The sequence below is a fragment of the Lepidochelys olivacea genome, assembly GCF_965140295.1.
Source record: "Lepidochelys olivacea isolate rLepOli2 genome assembly, chromosome: 1".
NCBI classification, from domain to species: domain Eukaryota; kingdom Metazoa; phylum Chordata; order Testudines; family Cheloniidae; genus Lepidochelys; species Lepidochelys olivacea.
This window is the reverse complement of record NC_140411.1, coordinates 161,045,783-161,073,202: the sequence shown is the minus strand read 5'-3', so window position 1 is coordinate 161,073,202 and position 27,420 is coordinate 161,045,783. Positions and strand designations below refer to the sequence as shown.

At 41.2% G+C, this 27,420-nt stretch overlaps 1 protein-coding gene across 1 annotated transcript in view; it reads left to right on the top strand.

The window, feature by feature from the left end:
* BACE2 (beta-secretase 2) overlaps positions 1 to 27,420 on the top strand; it is a 65,063-nt gene that overhangs the window by 1,035 nt on the left and 36,608 nt on the right. The window lies entirely within an intron of this gene.

Genomic DNA, 27,420 nt, shown 5'->3' with positions numbered 1-27,420 from the left:
GTTAGACGTGACTGTTACACATGTGAGCGATGACGGCAAGTGTTGAAGGACTGGATTGACTTCCCCACCCCCTTGTTGCCTTTTAATTGCAGTATTGTTAGGTGGCGAAAAATAGAAAAACGAAAAGATAGTGTATTGCCCTCCTGCTAAGTACAGTTATACCGCTTGCAACTTTTCTTCAAGGCAGCATTTCCATTCATTGGCACTTTGCATGAAAAACGAATGTCCTCAGGCACAGTAATTTTAAGGAAATCCTGCAGGGCCGGTCTCTTTATTTCTAACTGTTTGATGTCAATTTGATTTGAAACAAGTTTCTCTGTCAGTCAAAAATATTGTATTTAACATACCTTATCTTATTTGCGAAGTCAGCCTTGAGGTGTGATGGAGTAGGCTGACTGCCAGACGCTCCTGATCCCCCACATAGAGATTACTCAACTACTCTTACTAAATTAAGTACTACAGTAAAGCAAAGTTTTAAAACATCTTACATTTTATTTAAAATGTAGCCTCTATACTGCTAATAGTTAAAGAATGCACTTCCTGTGGTTGGAATTATTCCTCCTTCTTGCCCCCTCCCCTTACAAATTCTTTCAAAAGTGTTGAAAACTTGGTTGTTCTTTCATTTGTGTCATGTGAAGCCTTGGTGGATTGTTGGTGGGGATGACTTGTCAGCTGAGAAGGATTAATTCTCTAAAAGCCCTTGGGGCTTTGTGTCATTTTTTTTTCCCCTCAAGTTTAGTACTCCCACTCTTTTAATGAGATTTAAGTGAATGAAGCGACCCTATGTAGGTGAAAATGTTTTATTTTATTTTTTATTCTGACTTCTTACCATAGTGAAAAGTTAGTCAGTCATATAGATACTTAGTAAAAAGGAAAAGTTCAGCTAATAAGCCCTCTCTGGGCTTGTGTATAATAATTTTTTCTGCTTTGATAGAAGAAGAGGATTGGCCTAATTGCCATTCTGACTAATTGAAATGTATTACCGTAGGTCATAAAGCAGGTACATGGATTCAGACAGAGTTGGATAGTTTTATGATAAATACATGTTATGGGGGCTACTTAGATCTGATGCATCAGATCTATCACTTGATTGCCCCTGGGTTCAAGAAGAATTTTTTCCTCGATATTGAATGCTGCTTAGGGTATGGGGGAGTGTGTTTTCCACTACTCTATGGAATGTCCAATACTGTCTTCTGTGAGATTCAAGATATCAGACTTGATCATATCAATAATCTGATCCTGTGTGCCTTAAACTACAACACAACTGTATGTAGAAAAAGGTAAATAAACAGAATATGAATATCTCTGACCTATACACTTTTAGTGGTTCTGAAATAAGAAGAAAAACAAAATTATGGAGATTCATGTAGATCTTCAGGAATAATATTATTAAGAAAGATGTTCCTTATTTCAATTATATGCCCCAAGTCCTTACCCATAAGTGATATTACTTTACTTGTAATACACTTAATAGTTAATGTAAAATTTAAAATAAACTTGGTCATCATTTTACATCTGAAATTGGGTTTAAAGTTTAACTCACTGTAAACTGAATTTTCTCAGAGTAAAACATTGAAACATGATCCCATTGATGTTTATAAGTAAAGTCATGGATATGCTTAAATGTTTGCAGGATCAAGACTTAAAAAAAAAGTTTCAACTGAACAAGTGAGGTGCTTTACACACCTTCTCTGCTTGACTCTGAAATGGCAAACATATATCTGATGCAAGTGTACCTCACAGTGAAGCGTATAAACTGATAAGCAACTAAAAGGTAGTATATCTCGTCCTCTTTCAGCCTCTCTGAAAGATGATGATTTATAGCACAGTATCCCAAAAATATTAGGACTCCAATTTAGCTGCCAATCCACCCTCATTCTATTACCAATAGATTCAAGTGCACATACGTTCTTTGAGAATTATTTGAAAGCTAAAAATGTCATGGTGTTTTGAGGAATGTTATTATATACGTCTTTTATTTCATGGAGTTGTCCTGTTTCTGATGAATGGTGTACTTTATGGCTGCCTGCTATTCCAAATCTGAAGATTATAATATGAGTTGGTAAGAAGGCATTGATTGCATTAGTCTAATTTTTTATTTCTTTAAATAATCTGGAAATAGATTAAATGCCTTTACTCAATATTGTATTATTTTTGCAAGCCTCAAAATGGAAGCTATAAGCACTTTGATAAGTGGAATGAAAAATTGTCTAGTTTTATTTGTTTTCCATGTATTTTTACTAAAGCGTTGTCTACTTTGCTCCTTCCTACAGTTTTTGACAAACAAACAAGAGACAGAAGCCTAACTTTAAAAAAAAAAAAAAAACCTACATTTTCCCCAGATTCCTTTTGTGAGTCTATCTTGATCGTTCTTAACATTTGCAGAGTAGCACTTTCCTCAGATTACACCCATCTTGTTATCCTCTCATGCTATTGTGTTCCCAAATTGTGCCTATATTGAGACTACACAAATATTTTCCTTGTAACTTTAATGCAAAAGGGTGGGTGGAGGAACTATGTACCTCTGAGTAGTCAGCATGATGCAGCTGAGTTTTGATCAGTTGCCACTGAAACCGTGGCGGAACTTGAATTTTATTCTAGTGACCAAACATCTGTTTTATGCACTCGTTCAGTTTAATTATTAATGCGAAACATGAAAGCAGCTTTTGTAATGGCAGTTTGTTCTGCTCAGAGGGTAAGCAAAAATCTGACCTATAACTGGCATTTAGAAAGTTGTATTAAGGATAAAGTGGTTATTGGAACTAACTGTCTTCATTGCAAACCATGAATTCCAATTTCCATAAGATTAACTGGAGACAGTCCCTCTATCACTGTCCAACTACAAAAAAACCGAGGAATATGTATTAAATACCTTAACTATGTGTTGCGCACTTAAAATTTGTGGCTTGATGTTTCAAAGGTTATAAATTCTGACAGTTCTGGATTCAGTTCCGGGTGTGGTGATGGGAGAGTAATTGCTGCCAGTGAGGAGTGACAAGAGGGGCTGAAGACTTGTGGTGATAGGATAGGACAGAAAAAGGGAGGCCAATTGGGTAAACGCCAGTTGAACTAGGGTAGTATAGCAGATTATTACAGGCTAAATCAGTGGGCAGTGGTGGTAGGGAAGGGAAATAAGGGATAGAACTAGGCTTTGAATGAGTGGGTGAAAACTGGAAGGAAAACCTAGGATGGAATCAGCAGAGTAAGGAATGTTTTTTTAAAAACCATACACCCACAGGAGCATGGCCGCTGGGGACAGGTGATGCTATGTAAACCTGCTATACTACCTTTGACATAAAACCTTAAATAGTCATGGACCTGACAAGTTGTGTGCCAAGGTAGATTAAAAAGTACTATATGTTGCATCAACACATAGGAAGTATTTTTCTGGAAAGCATCTTCTACTCTGTGGGCTTGTCTAGACATGTTAGCCAATACATTAAAATTAACATGATTTTAAACAAGACTTTGGACCTGCTATGGATAAAGCAAGTCTGTGACACCCCATACCCCATGTTCACCACTTTTATACGGTTCTGATATATTTTCTACAAAGTATGCCTTGTGAGGTATTGTTTGAACACTCATGATCTGCTGAACATCATTGTCCTGTTATGATGTGTGTAACAACACTGCATGTGAAACTATGAGATTTTACTGCATAATATTACTAAAATGTGCTATGGTTTTGGGAAGTGCGGAGAATTGCCCCTCAGGGACAACACAAAAGACTGAGCACAGGTGCCGAGAAACTATTAACTGCTTAATTGGGCATTCACCAGCAGGAGGGAAGGAATAAACAGAGTATTTACAATTCCTCTGAAGGATGGTTTGCAGAGCACATATGCAGTGGAAGTGTCTACCCTGCGATCCAGCAAGGATTTTTCCAGTACAAAGAGTTGGGGTATAAGAGAGGTGGAGAGAGGAGAAGGGCCCTGTCCACCTCACCTCTCCTCTCCTTGCCACAACTTTTCTGTCTGCTTATGACATCAACGAATATCTAAGGGCACTGAATCAGGGGGAGGGAGGTCCCAGGCTGAAAGGAAATCCAGCCTGTGAACTGATGACTGTGAATTGCCTGCAACATCTGGTGGGTGAGAGAGCTGTTTGCTTCAAATCTTACTTACTTTGGTAAAGTTTAAGAATTAGATTACAGTTCTATCTTTTATTTATTTTGTAACCAATTCTGACTTTTATGCCTTATCACTTATAATCACTTAAAATCTATCTTTCTGTAGTTAATAAACTTGTTCTATTGTTTTATCAAAACCAGTGTGTGTGTTTGGGGAATCTCTACTCAGGTTAACAAAGGCTGGTGCATAATCATTTCCTTTGATGGAATGATGAACTATTAATGAGCTTGTGCTGGCCAGAACTCTACTGAAGAGTGCAAGACACACATTTCTGAGGGGCAAGGCTTGGGACTGGAGTTATGTGGGTGTCACCCTGTATATAATTTGTGGGTGGCTGGGCATAGCATTCATGTATCCATCAGAGTGATTTTTACATGCTGGTGGCTATGAGTGAACAGAGCCTGTAGAAGTTGCTGTTCACCACCAAAGCAGTGTAAAAGACCTCTCTGGCTGTAGGATTAACATAAGAATGGCCAAGGATTAAGGGGACACAGCAGTCCAGTGGCCCAGATTGCATCCTGGGAAATGTCACAAAGTCACATTTGAAAATGTGTTAGCTGGTCATGGTCAAGCCTAGGTACTCTTCTAGCAGGAAGCTGAGTACAGTAACACATCTATATTTCAATATTTGCTAATAGGAGTCAAAATTTCTTTTTATCTTTTCTCTGTTGCTGTGAAGTGTGACTTTATTCATAGTTAGAGTGAATTTGAGAGGGAAATGGCTCCCAGCCCCTTTTCTGCATGGATTTTGGTTTGGGTTCAGGTTTTGTAAGAGCACAAGATAATATTCAGCAGTTCCATCCTGTAATTTGTAAGCATCATATTCATCTTAAGAAGAAAAGTGGTTTTTCTGCCAGACACAGCATTTCTACAACTTTGTCTAACCTCTCACTGCTTTTCCGACTTAGCTTTTGTAATGTAAAGAAGCATGTGTTTCAGATGGTTTTGTTTACTTTAGAAATATACCCTACTAAAATCAAAAAAGGTATTATCTTTTTATAGTCTGTTCTGTGTGCAAATTTGAGTAATGCTATCTGAGGAATTGAAGGAAGAAAAAAAACAACTGCTTTAAAGCAAAGTACCATGCAGTGGCGGTGTAGCCATTTTGGTCCCAGGATATTAGAGAGACAAGGTAGGTGAATGTTTCAGAGTAACAGCCGTGTTAGTCTGTATTCGCAAAAAGAAAAGGAGTACTTGTGGCACCTTAGAGACTAACCAATTTATTTGAGCATGAGCTTTCGTGAGCTACAGCTCACTTCATCGGATAGGTGAAGTAATATCTTCAGGTCACTGAGGAAGAGCTCTGTGTAAGCTCGTCTGTCTCATCAACAAAAGTTGGTCCAATAAAAGATATTACCTCACCCACCTTGTCTCTCTCATAAAGCAGAGTAGTTTAGTTACCTCAAGGAGAAAAGTGGGTTTGACTTAATGTCGCTGTCTTTACTTTCCAAACTGGGAAGAAGCTTTAAAATAACAGCATAGACAGAGTGCGTGCTCGCTCACTCTCTCACTCACTCGCTTTCTGTGTCTTGATTCTACAATGACACCTAGGACCATGGTCTCTGAGAGCCTCTCAAGAGAACTAAAAACATAATAGTCCAGTGGTCTAACTTCCTTTGCCCAAGGCAGTTTGGATTGTCATGGTTTCCTTCTCTCCCCTCCCCCATTATTGCTTCCCTCTTTCTTTCTTTTTGCCTTGACCTGCTTCTCCTCCTTTTTATTTTTTTTTCTTCTTTTCTTATTGGCGTCTTATTTTCTGGAAAAATAAACCATGTATTGGGGAACAAACTGTTCTTCCTGCTCTGTAGCTTTCCTCCTGAGATGCAGATTTTTGGTTTCCAGTTTAACAAGAAGATCTAGGAAGGTTCCATGTTCATACAGTACACAAACGCCCCACTTACATTATGAAGAAATTGTGCATGGGAGAGAGGGGATTTCCACAAAAGGTAACTTTAAAAGGTTGGATGAAAAATTTCCTATTAACTGAAAAAAATTATAGTGCATCAAATACAATTAATGTGTCATAATTAAAAGGCTCTGTTTTAAAGGGGTACTGTCAAGATGATTACACTTGAGAATTATTTCTCCTTACCTATGTTTCATAATAAATTATGAAGAATAAATTAGACTTTTAAAAATTATTACTTTCCTTCTAAGTCTGTACTTAATTCAGTTTGTGACTACTGCAATTAAACTGCTAGTAAAACAGAACATAACCAGCTGTGTCTCTCTTTCATGCGTTAGCACAAACTGCTGTTATGTATGGCTTGTATGTGTTCAAAAAAGTTTAAATCACATAAAACAATGAAGTTGATACTGATTTGTTTAAACTAAAAAGATAATCATATTACAATCATATTTAGTAACCTTCCCTTTTTAATAATACACAAATGAACCCATATTTGGGGCTAAACTACTTGACATCACTTTTGTTCATTATGATATGGACTATCAGACTTCCTTTTTTTTTTTTTAACAAAAAAAGGACACTTTTTTATCCTAAGTAATTTTAGTTTCTTATAAGTTACCAAACTGGTAACAGAACATACATGTAAGTTTGGACATTGTAAATAATTACAGATCAGCACAAAGTGGGATTGGTACTGCATCCCTTACACAAAGCTCCCACTGATTTCTGGAGAGGTTACTAGGGAGCAAGGGATCTAGAATTGGGCTGAGTAGGTCGCAGTATTGCCCAAGCCAAACATTCAAAGCAGATATTGGTTTTAAAATGTTAGAGAGCGTGTGTGTGTGTGTGTGTGTGTTTGAGCTGTTACTCAAGTCACATGTACAAAATTTTTCTCCACAAGCCTGAGGGCTAGAAATCTTGTTTGTTTTTTATTTAAATGAAAGCTGAAAATCAAACGGCATTGATCTGGGAGCTGGAGCTTTAAGCAAACATCAAATATCACAAGGCTTGCAATGAAATTGTGAGATAGTGTTCCAACTTTCTAATCACACAAAACTGAACACCCCTGGCCCTTCTCCAAGGCCATGCTTCCCACTCACTCCATTTTCCCCCCTCCCTCCGTTTCTCACTCTTCCCCCACTCTCACTCACATTCACCGGGCTGGGGCAGGAGCTTGGGGTGTGGGAGAGGGTGAGGGCTCCGGCTGCGTGTGTGGACTTGGGGGTGGGACTAGAAATGAGGGGTTCAGGGTGCAGGAGGGGGTTGGAGTGCGGGCCAGCACATCCCTTGGCCCGCGCTGGTTCCCGCTGTCCCCATTGGCCTGGAGCGGCAAATCGTGGCCAGTGGGAGCTGCGATTGGCCGAACCTCTGGACTCAGCAGGTAAACAAACGAGCCTGGCCTGCCAGGTGGCTTACCCTGGCGGCTGTGGGCCAAAGGTTGCCGATCCCTGCTTTACTCTCTTGAACAGTCCCATGGGCTTAAAATAGGTAAGTTGTGTAGGCTCAAAAAGTGGCTGCCAAAGCTACAATGGCATTTATGATTACACCTCAAAAAAACAGGCAGAGAGTGTAGCAAGGGCTCAGGCTTTTATGTTGTTAGATTATTTTATTTTTTATTATCACTGAGTTATCTAATTCATTGTTGTCTACCATGTTAGAGGGCTTTCCCTCAACCCTCCCACTTCTCTGGTTCTTGTCACACAGACAGCAAGCAGCAAAAGACCAGAAGTCTGAAGTGCAGACAATGCGATGTTTATTGGGGTTAGTTTCCAAGCAAGCATATTCCAAAGCCCTTCAAACCAGTTGGGCTTATCCCTATATGACAATAGTGTGTTCCCCAGTGTCGTCCTCCTCCCCCGCCTTCCCAGTTCTGGCACCTCCGAGCATTTACCCCGTGTACCCTTCCCAGCTCTGACGCCACAGAGCCTTGCCTGTGTCCCTGTTCCCCATTCCTGCTCCCCCCTTAGCAAGCATGATTCCAATTTCCCCTTCCACTTCCTGTTTGACCCCAGTTTATATAGTAATATTCTTAGTTATACCTTAACCAATCATTTTACTGAAATTTAACTAACCAGTCCTAACACATTGTAACATAATTCTCTAACCAATTATATCCCACTACCCTAATTAACTTACACCTAGCAAAATTAATTCTACAGCAGACAGAAATAATTAGAGAACCAGACAGATTAACAACAGAAAAGTGGGGGCCATAAAGATAAAACAGTACAGAAATGAGGGTTTCACAACCACAAGCATTGATAAGTGATTTCTTGCCAGACAAAATGCTATCAAACTAGGTTTTCTTTAACCATCTTAAGATCTATTTCTTTAGCTGGTGGTGACGGGCACTATCAGGATAGGATTGTCTTCCTAAGAGCCCAGCACCACCTTATTTCAATGTGACTGGTTTGGCATGTGAGGATGAGCCAAAGGCCTTAGCCTAAGAACAAGGCCTCAGACTATCCTAGTGAGAAGGCCCATACGCAGGTGGACTTGTGATTTTTGATTCTTTGTTTTATACCTCCATAACTAGCTAAGTGATAAAAATACACCTAAGTTCTTAAAGTATAGGCCTTTACAGCAGTGTTTTCCCCAGGAATTGAAATACGGGGGAGAGGGGTTGGATTATTCAGGGTGGGATGAGGGCCGACGAGGGTTGAGACTGTGAGGGCAAAGGTGGTCTGTATGGCACCATAGTTGAAACTGAAAAATGTTTAATGACCATTTTATTAGATTTAACTCATGTTTTAAAATCATCACAAAAATTAAAGTTGGCTACTCAATCCTGCTACAAAGCACTACATCTACATCTGCCTTGGTTTCTTATAATTTTGCACTCTTCAGTTGGGTTGAACCACTAGTGATGAGAAAGAAGTTGAAGTTAAATTTTCATTCGTTCATCGTGTGCTGTTCCACTCTGTGTTCAAATTCTCTATTCTGTTCTGATCGCATACCAGCCCTATTGCTGGTAGTGCCTCGCTCCATTCAGCTGTAGGTGTTTTATAAGACAGGCATCTGTAAAAGCTATGTGGAGGTTGAGTAGAATCCAGAAATCACTATTGTAGATTTGTAAGAATCAAGTCGATGTATTTTTTTCAGCTGGCTTAACAAGCACTTCTTGTCCTCTTCACTTAGAATCAATATAAGTACCTTCATTAGTCAACTTCTGGAAGAAGCAAGGATTTCAGTCCAGTACATTTTCAATGGATATCTCTGATCCAAGGGTAGCGTCTATTGCTGGACAAAGATCTACTACTGTTGTAGCAGATGCCTGGATGACCGTGTTTAACGACCCAAGTGGTTTCAACAATAGACATACAAGAGAGAGAATCGTGATGGTCTTCTCTGAACTTAGTAACAAAAGTAGTCCACCAGCCTCACTACTTAGATCTGTCCTATCTTGGTGGATACTTTCCCAAGCCAGTAATAACGGTTGCAGTAATTTTAAGACCACAGCCAGGAATCGCTCATGAGATAGTGCATGTTTTCCCAGGTTGGACTAATTTGAACTTCAATCCCAGTGTATCTTCTATTTGTTTCCAAGACGTTCAGTCCTTTTGGACTCTTGCTGCGGGGGGGAAAAAGTATAAAAAAGCCATTAAAAGTGTGGCTTTTTAATGTCTCTTTAAGATTCTGCAGCTTGTACTTGTACTATTGCTAGCTGGAGTAGATGGCCTCTGTAGTGTGAATAGGAGAGATTAGGTTTCCACTTTTCTCTGAGCAAAACTTGCACTCCACTATGTCTTCCAGAGAAGTTTGTAACTCCATTAAATGCACAAGCAGCCATCTGTTTGGGGTTCAATTTACAAGCATTTAACTCTTCTTAGATGTCACAATGCAGCTGATGTGTCTTCCAGAACCTGAACATCTAGAATGCATCTACTAGCCTACCACGGACATCAAGATAACATATGCAATGACTTAATACTTGACGCATATTTGCATTGGTGCTTCATCAGCCATGTATGCACATATTTTGAATATGGTGAGAGAGTTCTTCACTTTTTCAGCAGTTGCACCACATGCTTCTAGAGAGTCAGCTGAGCTTTTTCAGAAAGATAGCGAGCATTTGCCAGTCTTGTTCAAAACCAGAGTCCACTTCCAGATTAACAAGTGCCAATGCACTTACCATACACTACTGGAGGCCAATATTATCTCTTACTTAAATAGAAAGTATGATGCCACAGCCATGTTGAGTCACATAAACTGAGTTTTGTCTCCAGCATTCTTAACAGCCTCATTAAGTTCTTCTAAAATTGATTTTGAGAGTGACTGGCTTATAGGGCTTTCTGCATGTTGATGCAGTCCAGAGGCATGGTGTTTTGCAGCCTTTTCATATAGGTTGTCAGTATTGGCTTAGCTGATCAGACTGGCAGACCAAGCTCCTCCACTTTTACAATATAAATCCATGATATGCCCACATCTTAAATACTGCATACAGTTCTGGTCACCACATCTCAGAAAGATATATTGGGATTGGAAAGGGTACAGAGAAGGGCAACAAAAATGATTAGGGGTATGGAACAGATTCCATACGAGGAGAGATTAAAAAGGCTAGGACTTTTCAGCTTGGAAAAGAGACGACTAAGAGGGGATATGATAGAGGCTTATAAAATCTTGACTGGTGTGGGGAAAATGAATAAGGAAGTGTCATTTATCCCTTCACTTAACACAAGAACCAGGGGTCACCAAATGCAATTACTAGGCAGTAAGTTTAAAACAAACAAAAGGAAGTATTTCTTCACACAATGCACAGTCACCCATGGAACTTTTTGCCAGGGATGTTGTGAAGGCCAAAATTATAACAGGGTTCAAAAAAGAACTAGATAGGTTCATGGAGGTTAGGTCTATCAATTGCTATTAGCCAGGATGGGCAGGTATGCAACACCATGCTCTGAGTGTCCCTAGCCTCTATTCGCCAGAAGCTGAGAGTGGACAACAGGGGAGGGATCACTCGATGATTCCCTGTTCTGTTCATTTCCTCTGAAGCACCTGGAATAGTCACTGTCAGAAGACAGGATACTGGGATAGATGGAGCATTGGTCTGACACCATATGGCCATTCTTACATAAAAATAATTGCAATAAAAAAGTTTAGTACAGAAATCCCCAAGGTAATGACCTCTTGAGATAGCGACGATGTGAGATAATGACCTTGGCAAATAATGCATTTTAAAAATCTTGGCCTACTAGGAAATGTATTTATATAAGTATCCCAGTCACAAATCTAACATAGTCCAGTGCTCTGACCGTTGTTGTCTGTCGTGCCACCGTTCACTCTACCGCTCCATCCCCAATGGCCCTGCAGTGTCACCTTCTGCTGCGACCTGCCACTGTGACCCCTGCGAGTCAGTGTCTCAAGGTTCCACCCAGCTCTCGGGGTGCGGGGGGACGGGATGGGACAGGAACCTTGCTGCTCATGCAGGCTGGGCCATCTCTTCCACAGAAACACTGTCCCACAGCAGGTCTAAGCACTTAAATCTGATTATCAGTGATTTCAGCTCTAGTGGTCACTTACAAAGCCTAATCAGCTCTCTCTCTCTAAACAGAAGAGAGGGGCTGGTCAAATAGTGCCTGTGACTCTTATGCAGAGCCCACACCACTAAGCAAAACACCTGTGCCCCACCCTCTCTCTCTCTCTCTTTTCAGTAGGATTTGGCATCCAAACCTCTTGCTTAGGGAGTGCAGTTCAGTTGAGGGTGACCAGGGCTTAATTTGTAACAAAAAGGTGCCAGGGCTCAAGCAAGTTTGTTACTTTCATAACTGATGTGACAAGCCCAGAGGTCCCAGGGCTAGGAACTGTCCAGCCTAGAGGTGCTGGGACTCAACCCTGGCAAGCCCTTCACAAATTATGCACTGAGGGAGACCCCCTCATTCAGGCAGGCTAAGTACAGTTCTGCTGCCCTTTACTCCTACAATAAGGATAACAACATTTCATAACCCCCACATTTAATACTTTAGTGATTTGTAACCCAACTCCAGCCAAAATTGATCACTTGGGTAACACAGCTCTGTCTGCCGGATACCTAGGCTGAGTAGGTGTGTTCATGTAAATACAGTCTGGTCCTGAAGCCTTTCCACTCATCCCTGGCTCATCACCAGCTGTCAGGGGAGAGCACATTCAGACCTTGCTTATAAATAAATAATTTGAAACTATTAGGTATGCAAAACAAATGTGCCGACATTGTCATAAATAACAGCTGTATGAGGAAGCTAGCCTTTGTTCAGACTTTTCAAACCTATTCTGCTTTCTCAGGTACAAGTATTTTATCATATACTGTATATGCTTTTAAAGTGTGTATTAATGTTTCAATTTCAATTCGAACTTCCAACCAATGACTAAACTGGCAACACTGGATGTAACTGGGGAAGAGGGAGTGTTGGGGAAATTCAGGGGGGATGTACTCCTGAAGGGGTCTAGGGAAATCCATGCTTTACAGGTAGGCCTCAATATCTATGTTCTAACATACCCTATACCTTCTCCCACTGCGATCACTGAGGGCACTACACAGAACTATGGCTACAAAGTTTGCAAATGTAGACAGGGCCTAATTTAAGGCTGTGAGTTTCTGGTAATTTCTAGTGACTCTAGTGTTGAGTTAAAAGGGATAATTTTAAACTGTTGATCCCCAAGTAATTTTATTTTAAAAATTGCCAAAAATGCTCAGTTCAGTGAAATGAGAAGTGGTAGGCCAGCTCTTCCCAACTGTTTCTCTTACTGTCAATTCAGAAAAGACCAAAATTAAAACATAGAATTATTGATACAGGCTATTCCTGAGACTGTCTCAGGAATTGCAATTCCCCTAGTTAGGCCTGGTCTATGCTATGAGTTTGTCGGCTTTAGCAGCGTTAAATCGAATTAACCCTGCACCCATCCACACAACGAAGCCATTTTTTCGACATAAAGGGCTCTGAAAACTGATTTTCTGTACTCCTCCCCAATGAGGGGATTAGCACTGAAATCAACATCGCCATTTCGAATTAGGGTTCGTGTGGATGCAATTTGAAGGTATTGGCCTCCGGGAGCTATCCCACAGTGCACCACTGTGACCCTTCTGGACAGCACTCTGCACTCGGATGTACTTACCAAGTACACAGAAAAAGCCCCAGGAACTTTTCAATCTCATTTCCCGTTTGGCCAGGCAAGCTCATCAGCACAGGTGACCATGCAGTCCCAGAATCGCAAAAGAGCTCCAGCATGGACCGAATGGGAGGTACTGGATCTGATCGCTGTATGGGGAGTCGAATCCGTGCTATCAGAACTACGTTCCAAAAGATGAAAGGCCAAAACATTTCAAAAAATCTCTGAGGCCATGAGGGACAGAGGCTACAGCAGGGACGCAACACAGTGCTGCGTGAAACTTAAGAAGCTCAGACAAGCGTACCAGAAAACCAAAGAATCAAACGGATGCGCTGGTCAGATAAGGTGGCGAAAAGAAACGCATGTGCGATGAAATGCTCTCTGAGCTCATGCAGTCATCCAGCACCGACAGCAGAATCTGTGGAGGGACACAATGCAGAGTACAGGAAAGTGGCTGATGAACGTGAGGAGAGGTGGCGGCGGCAGGAAGATCAGAGGAGGCATGAGGCAACGCTGAGGGTACTGCAGGATCAAACGGACATGCTCTGGCATCTGGTGGAGGTTCATTAATGGCAGCAGGATCACAGACTACCACTGCAGCCCCTGTTTAACCGCCCTCCCTCCTCCCCAAGTTCCATAGCCTCCTCACCCAGATGCCCAAGAACGCGTGGGGGGAGGCTCCGGGTACCCAACCACTCCACCCCTGTGGACAGCCCAAGCCACAGAAGGCTGGCATTCAATAAGTGTTAAAGTGGCCTTCTCCTTCCCTCTGACCCTCCTCCCAAACCCCACCTGGGCTACCTTGTGAGTTATCTCCCTATTTTTGTAATCAATTAATAAAGAATACATGTTTTTTAAATGATAGTGACTTTATTTCCTTTGCAAGCAAGCTGTGATCAAAGCGGGGAGGGCGGGTGGCTTACAGGGAATTTAGAGGCAACCAAGGGGGCAGGTTTTCATCAAGGAGAAACAAACAGAAGTATCACACAGTACCCTGGCCAGTCATGAAACTGGTTTTCAACACTTCTCTGCACACCCCTTCCTGCTGTGCTCTTCTAACCGCCCTGGTGTCTGGCTGTGTGTATTCAGCAGCCAGGCGATTTGCCTCAACCTCCCACCCCGCCATAAACGTCTTCCCCCTTACTCTCACAGAGATTGTGGAGCACTCAGCAAGCAGCAATAACAATGGGAATATTGGTTTTGCTGAGGTCTGATCGTGTCAGTAAACTGCGCCAGTGACCCTTTAAACGTCCAAATGCATGCTCTACCACCACTCTTCCACAGCATGAGCCTGCCCCAATAACTACACGATCTCCAAATTGCCAGGGACCACGGTTTTAGAGAAATCTATGTTCATGTCCTCATCACTGCGCTGCTGTCACCTCCTCGCCTGGTTTTTCAGGTGCTGGTTCCGCATGATAGTGCGGGAGGTGTTTACAATGGTCATAATTGCTACAGTGAGCTGAACGGGCTCCATGCTTGCCGTGCTATGGCGTCTGCTCGAGCAATCCAGGGAAAAGGGCGCAAAATGATTGTCTGCTGTTGCTGTTGACATTTACCCATAACCACCCGCAACAAATGTTTGGCCCCATCAGGCATTGAGAGCTCAGCCCAGAATTCCAATGGGCAGCGGGGACTGCGGGACACAGTGCACCGCTCGGAATGTCGACACTTGCCACGGTACTGTGGACACACACCGCCGAATTAATGTGCTTAATGTGGACGCATGCACTCGACTTTGTACAGTCTGTTCCCAAAAATAGACTTATGTAAAATCGGAGTACTTTCGTAGTGTAGACATGGCCTAAGTCACAGTTGTTCTTTTACATATGTTAGGGGAGATGCTATCATCAAAACCAAGCAAAATAATCACAATTATTAACCAATGCTATTTTATTAATGAAAAAAATTTATTAAACAAAACAACACAGATGACAGAATACAAATGATAAGATGGCTATTTCCATTACAATCTCTTCTATATATGTTTCTGTGGAAAGCTAACAGACATTACACTCTGAGAATGGACTGCCTCCTTGGTGTTCTTCGTTTGGCAAGTTAAGACCAAAGTTACTGTTTCCAAATACTATTGTGAATTCAATTTTAGTATCTTATTAGATGTATGTATGGGCAAAACAATTTGTTTAAGGGCAAGAGGATCTTGTTGCTTGTTAGTAAATAATCAGACTGTTCATAATTGGGCAAAGTAAATATTTAAATTAGTTATTTAGAAGTAGCCATTTAAAGATTTTTGTCTTGAGAAGGGTCAATTACAAAGATGAAGAATATTTAAATTCCGCTATTTCTCTTTAAGAAGATGTATTCCTGGAGACAGGAACTGAATGGTCTAATCACTTGATGATTAACAGGAGGAACTGTTAGTATTTTAAGTTACAGTAGCATTTCAGTATCCCGGTAAAATCATGATATGAGTTTAAATCTAATTCCTGTGCAGTGTCTTATTAGTTAACTTTCTATTACCAATCCATGTTGAAGTTTTGGAGTGACTTTCCTTGGGTAAATTTCTTCTCCCTCCTCCTACCCGCCCCCCCAATCTGTCTGTGGCAGATTGCTTGTAGAGATGGACAGTAATTGTGAAGTGTTTGCTGCCTAATCAGGGTAGTGAAGGGTGTATGTGTGAGGTGTGCTCGCTTCAGAGTTATATATAAAATATTCTTTTTCTCTTATTTCCATGGAATTAGGCAAATGCACCTTTCAGGCTTGTTTAGATTCAAAGCTAGTTGCTGTTGCTCTTTCATTGGCTTCATGGCTTTGGGGATGGCTGAGGTGATACCTTCAGCTCCTGAATATGCAGTCTTCCTAATGAATATGCAATATTTCTTTAATTACCTTTTGTTCTTGTGGTGGGAAAACCTCAGATAACATTTAACGTTAGTATTAATTCTTTCTATCCATTTATTTATTTATTTATTAAGTGCATTCTCTGAGATCTATTCAGTTCCTTCAGGGTTTAATAGGAGTTGAAATTCTGTTTCAAATGAGTCGAAAAACTTCTGTTCTTTCTATACAAGTCAGCTCTTAAAATCTTTTTTTTTTAATTTAAATTCTTGAAGTTTAAATTCTCATAAAAGACCTGCCCTAGCCCTATCTTTAACCAGTCTTTGGAGAGGTTGTGTTTGTCCTCATGATTTAGGTGAGGGATTGATTCCGCATTACCAGATACTAATTTCCCTATTAATATTCTTATATGAATAACCTGTTTAGAATCAAATTATCTTGCCATATTTGTACATAAATCATTTTACTGTTTACACAGCAATCATATTAGGAGCTTTGCATTTCGCGAACATATTTGCAAGTATGCATTTCACAAAGGTTTTTGCTATTTCAATGTTTAAGAAACAAACAAAAGATTGAAAACACTTCCAACTAGGCACCTTTCCAACAGGCTCTTCTGCATGAAGTTTTTTAGGTTAATTATAAATTTCATTTCAGCTAGGATATTTCTAGACTTCTTTGTGTAGATTTACTTAGACCAGTGGTTCCCAAACTTGTTCCGCCACTTATGCAGGGAAAGCCCCTGGCGGGCCGGTTTGTTTATACATAAAACACAAAAACTAACTTTGTATGTGTCCTGTAAAGCATCATATAAAGGAAAATAATACACAATGTTAAAGCAAAATCGAAGTTATAAAGCTGGCTTCCAGAGTCTGTATAAACATACTTGGAGATAATAAATATTTTGACTCTAAAGCCATGTTCACCTTCCCTGATATTTGCTTGTCCTTGGGAGATAAGGTAGAAGCCTCTTAAAATTGCTTTGGTCAGCTTCAATATTTCATATAATTAAACAAAAATGCATGCATGTGAGGAACTTTTCTCCAACTACCATACATATGAAAGTAATGATAAATATACCATAAGCTTCAGTAAAGGCACTCGCAAGTTTAATGACCTAATATTAAAAATAATATTGTTAATATAATTTTTGCATCTGTATTGAGACCTATCCCCTACAGTAGTATCTAAAAGCTGGTCCCAGTGGCATTCTGCTTGTAATCAGTTTTCTTGTAAATGCTGTAGTGTAGTGAGCAGAATGCCAGTGCTTCAGTTCCTAAATTCTCCCTAAAGGAGACTAAGTAGAAATTTTAATTGTATTTAACAAGATGGGGGGGATTTTAAGTTTTTTCATAACTTTCATGGGGCATTTGTGTTTTTGTTTTTAACTCTTTTATTTTTATATTATTTATATATAATATATAATCTTGTGTTCTGTGAGTTCAAAGAAAGTTTTTCTATATGTTTTCTACGTACACTACAGACCTCAGTTAATTAAATAAATCAATGCAAGATTTTGAGAACTGCTTCTGAGATTAAAATTCTATTCCTTGAGCACCCTGGTTATTAAGGGACAGTAACTGGCCTACAACATGCAGACATGCATTGCTGATCATGTTGGGAAAACTTGGCTAGTGTCCTTGTGCATGCAGGTCGTACAGATTTCAGAGTAACAGCCGTGTTAGTCTGTATTTGCAAACAGAAAAGGAGTTCTTGTGGCACCCTAGAGACTAACCAATTTATTTGAGCATAAGCTTTCGTGAGCTACAGTGAGCTGTAGCTCACGAAAGCTTATGCTCAAATAAATTGGTTAGTCTCTAAATTGCTAGGTCGTACAGAGTAACTTTTCTAAGACATGAGGCTGGCCTTTTGCGCTGAAGAGCAGGAACAAGCTCGGATTAGAACATCATAATTTTAAAGAAATACCACTTCCATTAATAGACGTAGAATGTGGCTTACCCAGGGCATTTTGTTTCAATATAATTAGCTCGTGTTTTCAAAATCCACTATCTTAAAATAATTGCTAGCAGCCTAATGCTCGTGAGCAGCCCTACAAACCAGGGAATTATGTACACAGTGGAATGTGGCAGAGATTTGGGGCTTTGATTCGGTCAGTGCTTAAACATATCTTTAACTTTGAAACCAGCAGGACTCCTCACATGCGTGAATTTTAAGCATGTGCATGTTTGCAGGATCAGGGTCTTTGAGAAGCTAGAGAGAGGACTCGACTCACAAAGACTTATGTTTTGAAAAATGGTGTGTGTGTGTGGTTAACTTCAAAAGTGCCTCTAAAAATAAAATGTTCAGTTTAGGAAGAATGGCTGGAAATGACCTGGAGAACCTGTAGGTACCCAAGACTATCAGCAGAGGCCTCTTACACCAAATCACATCTTTTAAAAATTTGTTAATATTTTTTTAAAAATCTGGTACAAGGAGGAATTAAATGAAGTTGCTAAACTTCACACTGCTTTAAAATAAATAAGGAATAGCTTGTGTTCAGCAATGAAGCATGTTCATGTATCGTGGATGGGATATGCAATAAATCTAAATACTGAGAATAAATATCAGTCTGAAAAATGACACCACAAGAAATGGCACAAGTGTGTGTAGGGGAAATGTTCAGAAATTGGCAGAAGGGAAAGCACAGTAACAAATACTGGATATTTTGTTACCATGAGTGGCTGATTATTATTATATTTAAACTGTAGTAGCCTTTTATTATTGTCAAAATGATAATATATTTAAAGCATTTCCCATATCTCTCTTCTAAATGACTGTTCATCATTCCCACAGTCCGATGTTCATATTTCTGTTGCCAGTATGGTTTAATAAGTTTCAGTAGCTCATTTTTGGTATTTTAAAAAATGCGAATCTAACCTACAGAAAGCACAATCCAGCAGATTGACTAGTCCATATAACGCTCATCCTCTTGTAACCACAAAGGAAAGAGACTAGTGCTTTGTAGGGAGGGAAGGCACTTTGGCCCAAGTCCTACAATGTGCTTCACAGGGGCAGATCTATGCATTGGACAGAGCCTTACTGTTTTCAATGGGGCCTGTGCAGGTGAAAGGGGCCACGATTAGGGTAATACTTTACAAAGTGAAATCTTGGCCCTATTGAAGTCAGTGAGATGTACGATGGTTGAGAAAATACTGTGGAAGTACTACAGAGGAACTTTTTTCAGAGTAGCAGCTGTGTTAGTCTGTATCCGCAAAAAGAAAAGGAGTACTTGTGGCATCTTAGAGACTAACAAATTTATTTGAGCATAAGCTTTCGTGAGTTACAGCTCACTTCATTGGATGCATGCAGTAGAAAATACAGTGGGGAGATTTTATATACACAGAGAACATGAAACAATGGGTGTTACCATACACACTGTAATGAGAGAGATCAGGTAAGGTGAGCTATTACTAGTGGGGGTGGGGGACCTTTTGTAGTGATAGGTATGGTTTTTTCCCCTCCCCCCGCCCTCCTGCTGTAATAGCTCACTTTACCTGATCACTCTCGTTACAGTGTGTATGGTAACACCCATTGTTTCATGTTCTCTGTGTATATAAAATCTCCCCACTGTATTTTCCACTACATGCATCCGGTGAAGTGAGTTGTAGCTCTCGAAAGCTTATGCTCAAATAAATTTTAGTCTCTAAGGTGCCATAAGTACTCCTTTCCTTATAGAGGAACTTGTTTCTGAGTTCTTTTCTGTTTCGCTGCAATAGAACCTTAATTTGTGTTTTAATCACCTGCTAATAAACAAACAGTAGTAGCTCAGTAAAGAGCTAGAAGTAAGTAGGGTTGCCAGGTGTCCAGTTTTCGACTGGAACGCCCGCTCGAAAAGGGATCCTGGCAGCTGACCAGGCCATTAAAAGTCTGGTCGGCGACATAGTGGGGCTAAGGCAGGCTCCCTGCCTGCCCTGGCTCCACATGGCTCCTGGAAGCAGCTAGCATTTCCCTCCGGCTTCCAGGCGGAGGCGTGGCCATGGGGGCGCTGCCCCTGTCCCAAGCGCTGGCTCTGCAGCTCCCATTGGCCAGGAATCACAGCCAATGAGAGCTGTGGGGGCAGTGCCTGTGGACGGGGGTGGTGCCTGTGGAAGGGGGCAGCATGCAGAGCTGCCAGGCCGCCCCCCCACCTAGGAGCCAGTGGGAAATGCCGGCCACTTCCGGGAGCCGCCTGAAGTAAGCACCACCTGGAGCCCACACCCCGAACCCTCTCCTGCACCCCAACCCTCTGCCCCATCCAGGAGCTCCTCCCAGAGCCCGCACCCCATCCTGCACTCCAAACCCCTCAGCCCCAGATCCGCCCCGGAGCCAACACCCACAGCTGGAGTCCTCACCCCTGCACTCTGAACCGCTCATTTCTGGCCCCACCCCAGAGCTCACACCCCCAGCCCAGTGCCTGTATCCCCTCCCACACTCTATTCCCCTGCCCCAGCCCCCTCCCACACTCCGAACCCCTAATTTCTGGCCCCACCCTGGAGACCTCACCCCCTCCCACACCAACTTCCTCCCTTCGCTCATTTTCACCAGGCGGGGCAGGGAGTGCAAGCGATGCAGGGAGTGGGGGATGGAGTGAGCCTGGTGGGGGGGGGACAGGGCAGAGGTGTTCGGTTTTCTGCAATCAGAACGTTGGCAACCCCAGCTAGAAGAAGTGCTGGGGGGAGGTCTCATGTTAAGCCAGTACTCTTTACAAAATATTCTACAGAGCATGTACTAACACTAAAATCATTTTGCAGTTGTCTGTGTGTTTGTCTATTGTGTTATCCTTGACATTTTCATTTGCTTACTCACTGACTTGCAAAATTTGTTCATCTGCATATCTCTCAACAGCCTAACCAAACAATGTGACACACTGGTAAAATGTGTGGCACTGCCCATGTAACAAAATATGTTGAGAAATGATTAAGTTTTCACATCTCCATTTTGTCTTGTACGCCTTTTTTCTTTTTCACATGGATTGCCAGTTCTCTCACGCTAGCTTCATTTTTAAACCTTCCTTTTAAAAATGAAGCTAGGGTGAGAGGACTGGCAATGTTTAGATGTCTTTCTTCCCGACTCCCACTCCCACCCGATCAGCCTGGGGACTCTCCCAGTTTACCTTAATGAAACGGCATGCTGTCCCCTCTCCCTTTGATAGCCATTGTAAAAGAGCTTTCGCTGTTGGGCCGGCTATTTACATGGAGACTTTAGCCAGTGCTGCAGAATTAGTTGGGTAGAGCTGGGTGGGCCACTTATTCAGAATCAGAGCAGCTGTATAACAGCCAGTCAGAAACAGCTGAGAACCATTCTATGGGTTCTTCTGCAGGGTACAACAGAATAATTTATGACTGTGTAACTGCAATCTGGGAACTGCCCAGAAATGATGGCAAACCTGGGAATTCTTTTGTCACCTGTGGAGTTCCACAACAGGATCTCAGTCATTTGTAGAGATTAGCAAAGTTGGACGGTATTTTGTTCCAGGCTCACTTGAAAAGCATTAGCTGTAAATGTATAGTCTATGTGCAAAAAAGTGGAGCCATGTTTCTGATTGCTGTGCACAACACTGGGATCCTATACACTTAGGCATTCTTCCAAATATTTATTTCTTTAAATTAAAGTGAATCTTCAAAAGGAACAGGTGGGAAAAAATCTATAGTGAAGCTCAGTCTTTTGTTTTGAGAAATCTGTCTGTAAATGTTATCATCTCATTCCAGATAGAGGAAAAACTGTAACTGTTTTTAAAAAAGCCCACATTTAAGAATTATTTTCAGAAATGAAATTGTAAAAGAACACAACTAGCAAAATCAGTGCCAATAAATAACACACAACTGTGGACAAATATACTATATAGTAGTAAGATTGCATTTTCTGTCTTGTTTGATGGTTGCAAGCAATTCTTACCAGATGGGCTGATGAAGTAATTAGGAATCATTGTGTTAAATGAGGCAGTATTTAAATTGGCTGCTAATTTTCCTATCTATTAAGCAGCTTTTCTTTTTTTTTTTTAAAAAGTGTTATCCAAACGATTTCTGGCTGCTAATCACTAACTACAAACCTAACTGTTTTCCCTCATTTAATGTATTGTTTAGAAAATTACTTCTAGTCAGGTTGATTACAGATGTGTAAAACAAAATAAGAGATGAATTAATGCTACATGTTTGGGTTTTTTCAATTATGGTAGACTTTTAGTGTCTCATGAGACTTGCATGTGTCAGAGTGTACTACTTTACTAACTAAGCTTCTCACTTGTGCAAGCATTGGAGTTTCTATACATATTAAGGGAATAGTCCCTAAAGGTGGGGAGCAGCCCCTTGAATAAGCGTATTGTATGGGCACACTCTAGCAAGAGAGTAGGACTATAAATCGTATTTGAAGCAGGAGAAGTAGGAAGCGTGAGAGCAAGGGAGGACAAGTTTTGAGCAGTGTGTGACTGTAACAACTCCTGAATGGTTCTTTGTATCTTCACTGGGGTGAGGGGGTAGGTTCTTAAATTGAGGTAAAAGCCTAGTGAAGACCAGACAGTTCATAGTTTTTCCATAATTTAGCAGGTCAAGTTAAGTGTTTCAACTCAACCTGCTAACTCAGGTGAAAACTACAAAATGCCTTGTCGTCACTAGGATTTTACCTTGAGGTAAGAATTTACCTACCAAGCTCCCTTCCCCACCAACACCTCAGTAAAGACAAGGCCACAAGAAATTGAACGTGTGACCTTTCGATCTAAAAGTATAAACCTCTGCCGCTGCAACTAAAAGGATCAGGTCCACTAGTTTGAAGGCAGTAGCAGACTTAAAACAAACAAAAAAAACTATTTGCACAGTCCAGTCTTCAGAATCAAAGATCAGCTGTGGTTTCATATGGATTATACAACAAATAGCATCGAAAGCAGCAGCGGGGTCTATGAGAGTGGAGTGCAGGTCCTGGGACTTGACCAGGAAAAGGTTGTGTTAAATGTTGGTGGGAGCAGTTTCAGAGAAGTGGAGAGGGCACGGTAACCTGTCACTAGTTTGCATCAGAACTGTACTGTGATTAGTTTGTGCTGAGAACTCCAGTGAGGGGTGCCAGGTGGTAGAAAGTGGGGAATGACCAGGTTTCCCCCATCTAAAACCAGCAAGAGATCACTAATAACTCTGACTAGTGTGGGCTCAAGTCTAAAAGAAAGCCAGGACCCAAGCAGGTAGCAGATCTATGGGAGGGTTCCAGTGCATCTGAACTTGAATGATCGCTGCCTTCTCATTTGCCTTTTCAAGAACATACGAAATGTTGAGAGACTCAGTGTCAAGGTTCCTCCCCCACTCTGAACTCTAGGGTACAGATGTGGGGACCTGCATGAAAAATCTCCTAAGCTTATCTTTACCAGCTTAGGTCAAAACTTCCCCAAGGTACAAAATATTACATCCGTTATCCTTGGACTGGCCGCTACCACCACCAAACTAATACTGGTTACTGGGGAAGAGCTGTTTGGACATGTCCTTCCCCCCAAAATACTTCCCAAAACCTTGCACCCCACTTCCTGGACAAGGTTTGGTAAAAAGCCTCACCAATTTGCCTAGGTGACTACAGACCCAGACCCTTGGATCTTAAGAACAATGAACAATCCTCCCAACACTTGCACCCCCCCCTTTCCTGGGAAATGTTGGATAAAAAGCCTCACCAATTTGCATAGGTGACCACAGACCCAAACCCTTGGATCTGAGAACAATGAAAAAGCATTCAGTGTTTTACAAGAAGACTTTTAATAAAAAATAGAAGTAAATAGAAATAAAGAAATCCCCCCTGTAAAATCAGGATGGTAGATATCTTACAGGGTAATTAGATTCAACAACATAGAGAACCCCTCTAGGCAAAACCTTAAGTTACAAAAAAGATACACAGACAGAAATAGTTATTCTATTCAGCACAATTCTTTTCTCAGCCATTTAAAGAAATCATAATCTAACACATACCTAGCTAGATTACTTACTAAAAGTTCTAAGGCTCTATCCCTGGCAGAAACCAGCATACAGACAGACACAGGCCCTTTGTTTCTCTCCCTCCTCCCAGCTTTTGAAAGTATCTTGTCTCCTCATTGGTCATTTTGGTCAGGTGCCAGCGAGGTTACCTTTAGCTTCTTAACCCTTTACAGGTGAGAGGAGCTTTCCCCTGGCCAGGAGGGATTTCAAAGGGGTTTACCCTTCCCTTTATATTTATGACACTCAGTGATTGGCAGGATACGGTTTCCTGAAGGGCTGGCTGATGTCTGCACGTTTGAGTATTTAGCTCCCATGCTTGGGCATTATCAGTACTTCACTTAACTATCAATAATGATACTATAGGAACACCACATGTTCTAGCAAATAAGTGGGACAGAGATCAGAACCAAAGATGACTGAGGTGTTGCCAGATGGAAAAAGACAACAAATCAATAGTCAAATGTTTTGTAGCTTCTAAAACTGATATTAATCAATGGAGAGGGTTTTTTAAAAAACAAAAACTCCTAAAGGCACTCTGGTAAGTCTGTCACAACCCTGGTCAAGCTTCCCAGAATACTCACCCGGCTGCTGGTTTTGTACCCGCATGCTGGGACTTTGTGCCTGTAAGCTCCCCTTGGTCACTGGGTAAACTGGCATTTCTGGCACACTTCCTGTCTGGTACCCCTTCTGGAAGTGGGACTCCATGGCCTACCTGCCTGGGCCCCCAGGACCACTGCCTACCTCTGCAAGACCCCAGTAGCTTATGCATACACATTTCCGAGAGCTCCCTCTCATGGGCATTCTGGTTTACTGTTTAATCATTCTGGGACACTTTATCGTTAAAGGAAATAGACACACTTTGCAAAGGAGTTTCTAAAAAAATCGCTGGTTTTACTTCAGACAGCACAAGAGATACAGCTCCAGGTAAAATATAAACACTGTAGGCCATTCCCTGACTTGGTTTCCTCATCACTCTTGAATGTTCTTTGGAATTAGGGTCAGTATTCTTTCAAGGTTCCAAGTCCCCTGTGTTGGACTGTACTCCTCCAGCTCATGGCTTCTCCTCCAGAACGTATGGAGTCTTTCTCTGTGACTCCAGCAGTCAATGTCCTTCAGCTCCATCTGATCAAAGAGGTTTCCTCTTGCTCAAGCAACCTGCCCCATTGAGTCCCTCTGTGAGTACTTCATCAATTTCTCCACCTCTGTATGCTAGTGGGGATAACTGGCTTTTTTGTTCACCTTCTGGGGGAATTCCATCGCCTCTTCCTGCAGACAAGCTGGGTCAAACTGGTTTTTGTAGGCTTTAGCCATCTTTTAGGCTTTAGCTAAAGCCATTTTGTAGGCTTTAGCTATTGTTCAAAGGTACTCCCATTTGAATGGGAGCTATTCAGGTTAATGACTTGGGATTGTCCCAGATCTGGGAGACATATGATACCAGCTCTGAAAGCAGATGGTTGATTCCGCATATGCTGAAACACACTAAATGGCACAGCAACTTCATAAAATGAGCCAGAATTCATAAGTAGTGAATAGCTTCCCCAAATCATTACATCTTTTGTTTTAAATTGAAGTAGAGCAATATACAGAAAACTCTGCTTGATGTTGGATCAAAACCCAAATACTGGGAGATTTGGGGAATCCTTTAAATGATGTATTGGCAGGGATTTTAACTCCCTAATAGACATTTTGCCTGGGTTTAATATCTTGGCCAATTCAGAACAAATATAGATTGTGCCATATAAATGTATAGCCTTCCTCCTCACTATGTCATAACATGTTTAGCATATGGGATTTTAAATACATTTATGGCTTTGTTTTATTTCTCTTTACTAGCACAACTTGATGGCATTTTATATTATTGTGTCTTCAGCAAAAGAGCTACAAAGAATAGTGTGTAAAATGTCATGTTCAAATTTGGCATGGCAAAGAAAAATGTCACTACCTTGTCTGCTTTTTGGATTAGATGCTCTTAGTGTAATCCTCATCGTGGTCAACCCAACATGAATCGGACCAGTGGTGAATTAGCCACTGGGCCAATGGGGCCCCAGCCAATTGGAGGGCCCCAGAAAAATGGGCACCCGCATTCCCCGGAAGGAGTGCTGGGAGGGTGGAGTGGGGCAAGCTCCCACGCCCCGGCAGGAGTGCTGGGCAGGGGAACTGGGGACTGCAAATGGAAGGGGTGGGGAGGGACCCCCAGTTGATCTGGCCCAAGGCCCCACAAAACCTTAATCCACCTCTGCATAGGGACTTAAATCCAACAAAATAACACTCAAGTGTCCCTATAGATCATAGAATCATAGAATATCAGGGTTGGAAGGGACCCCAGAAGGTCATCTAGTCCAACCCCCTGCTCAAAGCAGGACCAATTCCCAGTTAAATCATCCCAGCCAGGGCTTTGTCAAGCCTGACCTTAAAAACCTCTAAGGAAGGAGATTCTACCACCTCCCTAGGTAACGCATTCCAGTGTTTCACCACCCTCTTAGTGAAAAAGTTTTTCCTAATATCCAATCTAAACCTCCCCCACTGCAACTTGAATGTTCATTGCATGTCTTACAGTTCTATTAAAGGTGACCTACAAAGGAAAAAGTAGCTTCTACCTTCTTATATATATATATGAAATTGAAGTTAGAAACAGCAATTAAAAAAAACCCTTTCAGGCTTTCCTTTATACATCAAATAGGAGCAAACAATCATGTCTTTTTTTTTTTTTCTTAAATAATGCTTTGCACTTTAGCAGTCTTGCTAACTTATAATCTTTTGTTTGTGTTTCTGTTCAGTTGTGTTACTATGCTCTTGGATTTCTCAATAAATTCCTCTGACACTTCATGACAAAACATGGTGGTTGTTGGATACCCGCACATAAGTAACAATGATAACTCTAGCTTTCAGTGTGAACGGCAAGCTGCTTCTGTTATATTGGCAATGTACAGTGCAATGTAAAGTAGGCTTCAATATTTGGCAATGCAGAAAGGATTTTCTTCATGATGAGATGTGAAGGAGCTGTAAGGAACTGCAGACCTAAAAAAGAAAACTCAGTAATTTACACCCATCCCAAAATGTTCCACTACTCACTGGATCTATTGTGAAGTCTACAATATCCGTGTTTGTATTAGCTGTCTGTGTCTAGTTATGCATAAATATATAGATGCAGAATGAGTTTGAATAGCAATTTGTCATGTGAATGCTGGTTATACTAGAGTGGGCTTGCGACTTTTTTGTGTTCTACTACTGTTCTTTGTATTTTATGGGGGATTTTTTTTTCTTTGTTTAAGAACCAGACAGAGTGAATCCTGTACTGCTCAGTGAAGTAGGCAGTAAAATTGCCTTTTATTCAGGGATTCATGAATTGTGTGGTGCTGCCTTTCTGGGGTTTTAAAGTATCTTTCATATATGAGCTTTTGTGATTTTTGATTTTTAAATTAAACTCTTCCTCCATGTATGGTGCCATGCGTTTTACTGATGTCAAGACAACACATACACATATAATATTACTTCACTCAAGGATCACAAATTGTTTGAGAAACACTAATTAATTTGAAGTCTTGCATCTAGAGCTGGACATAATTTTTCAACT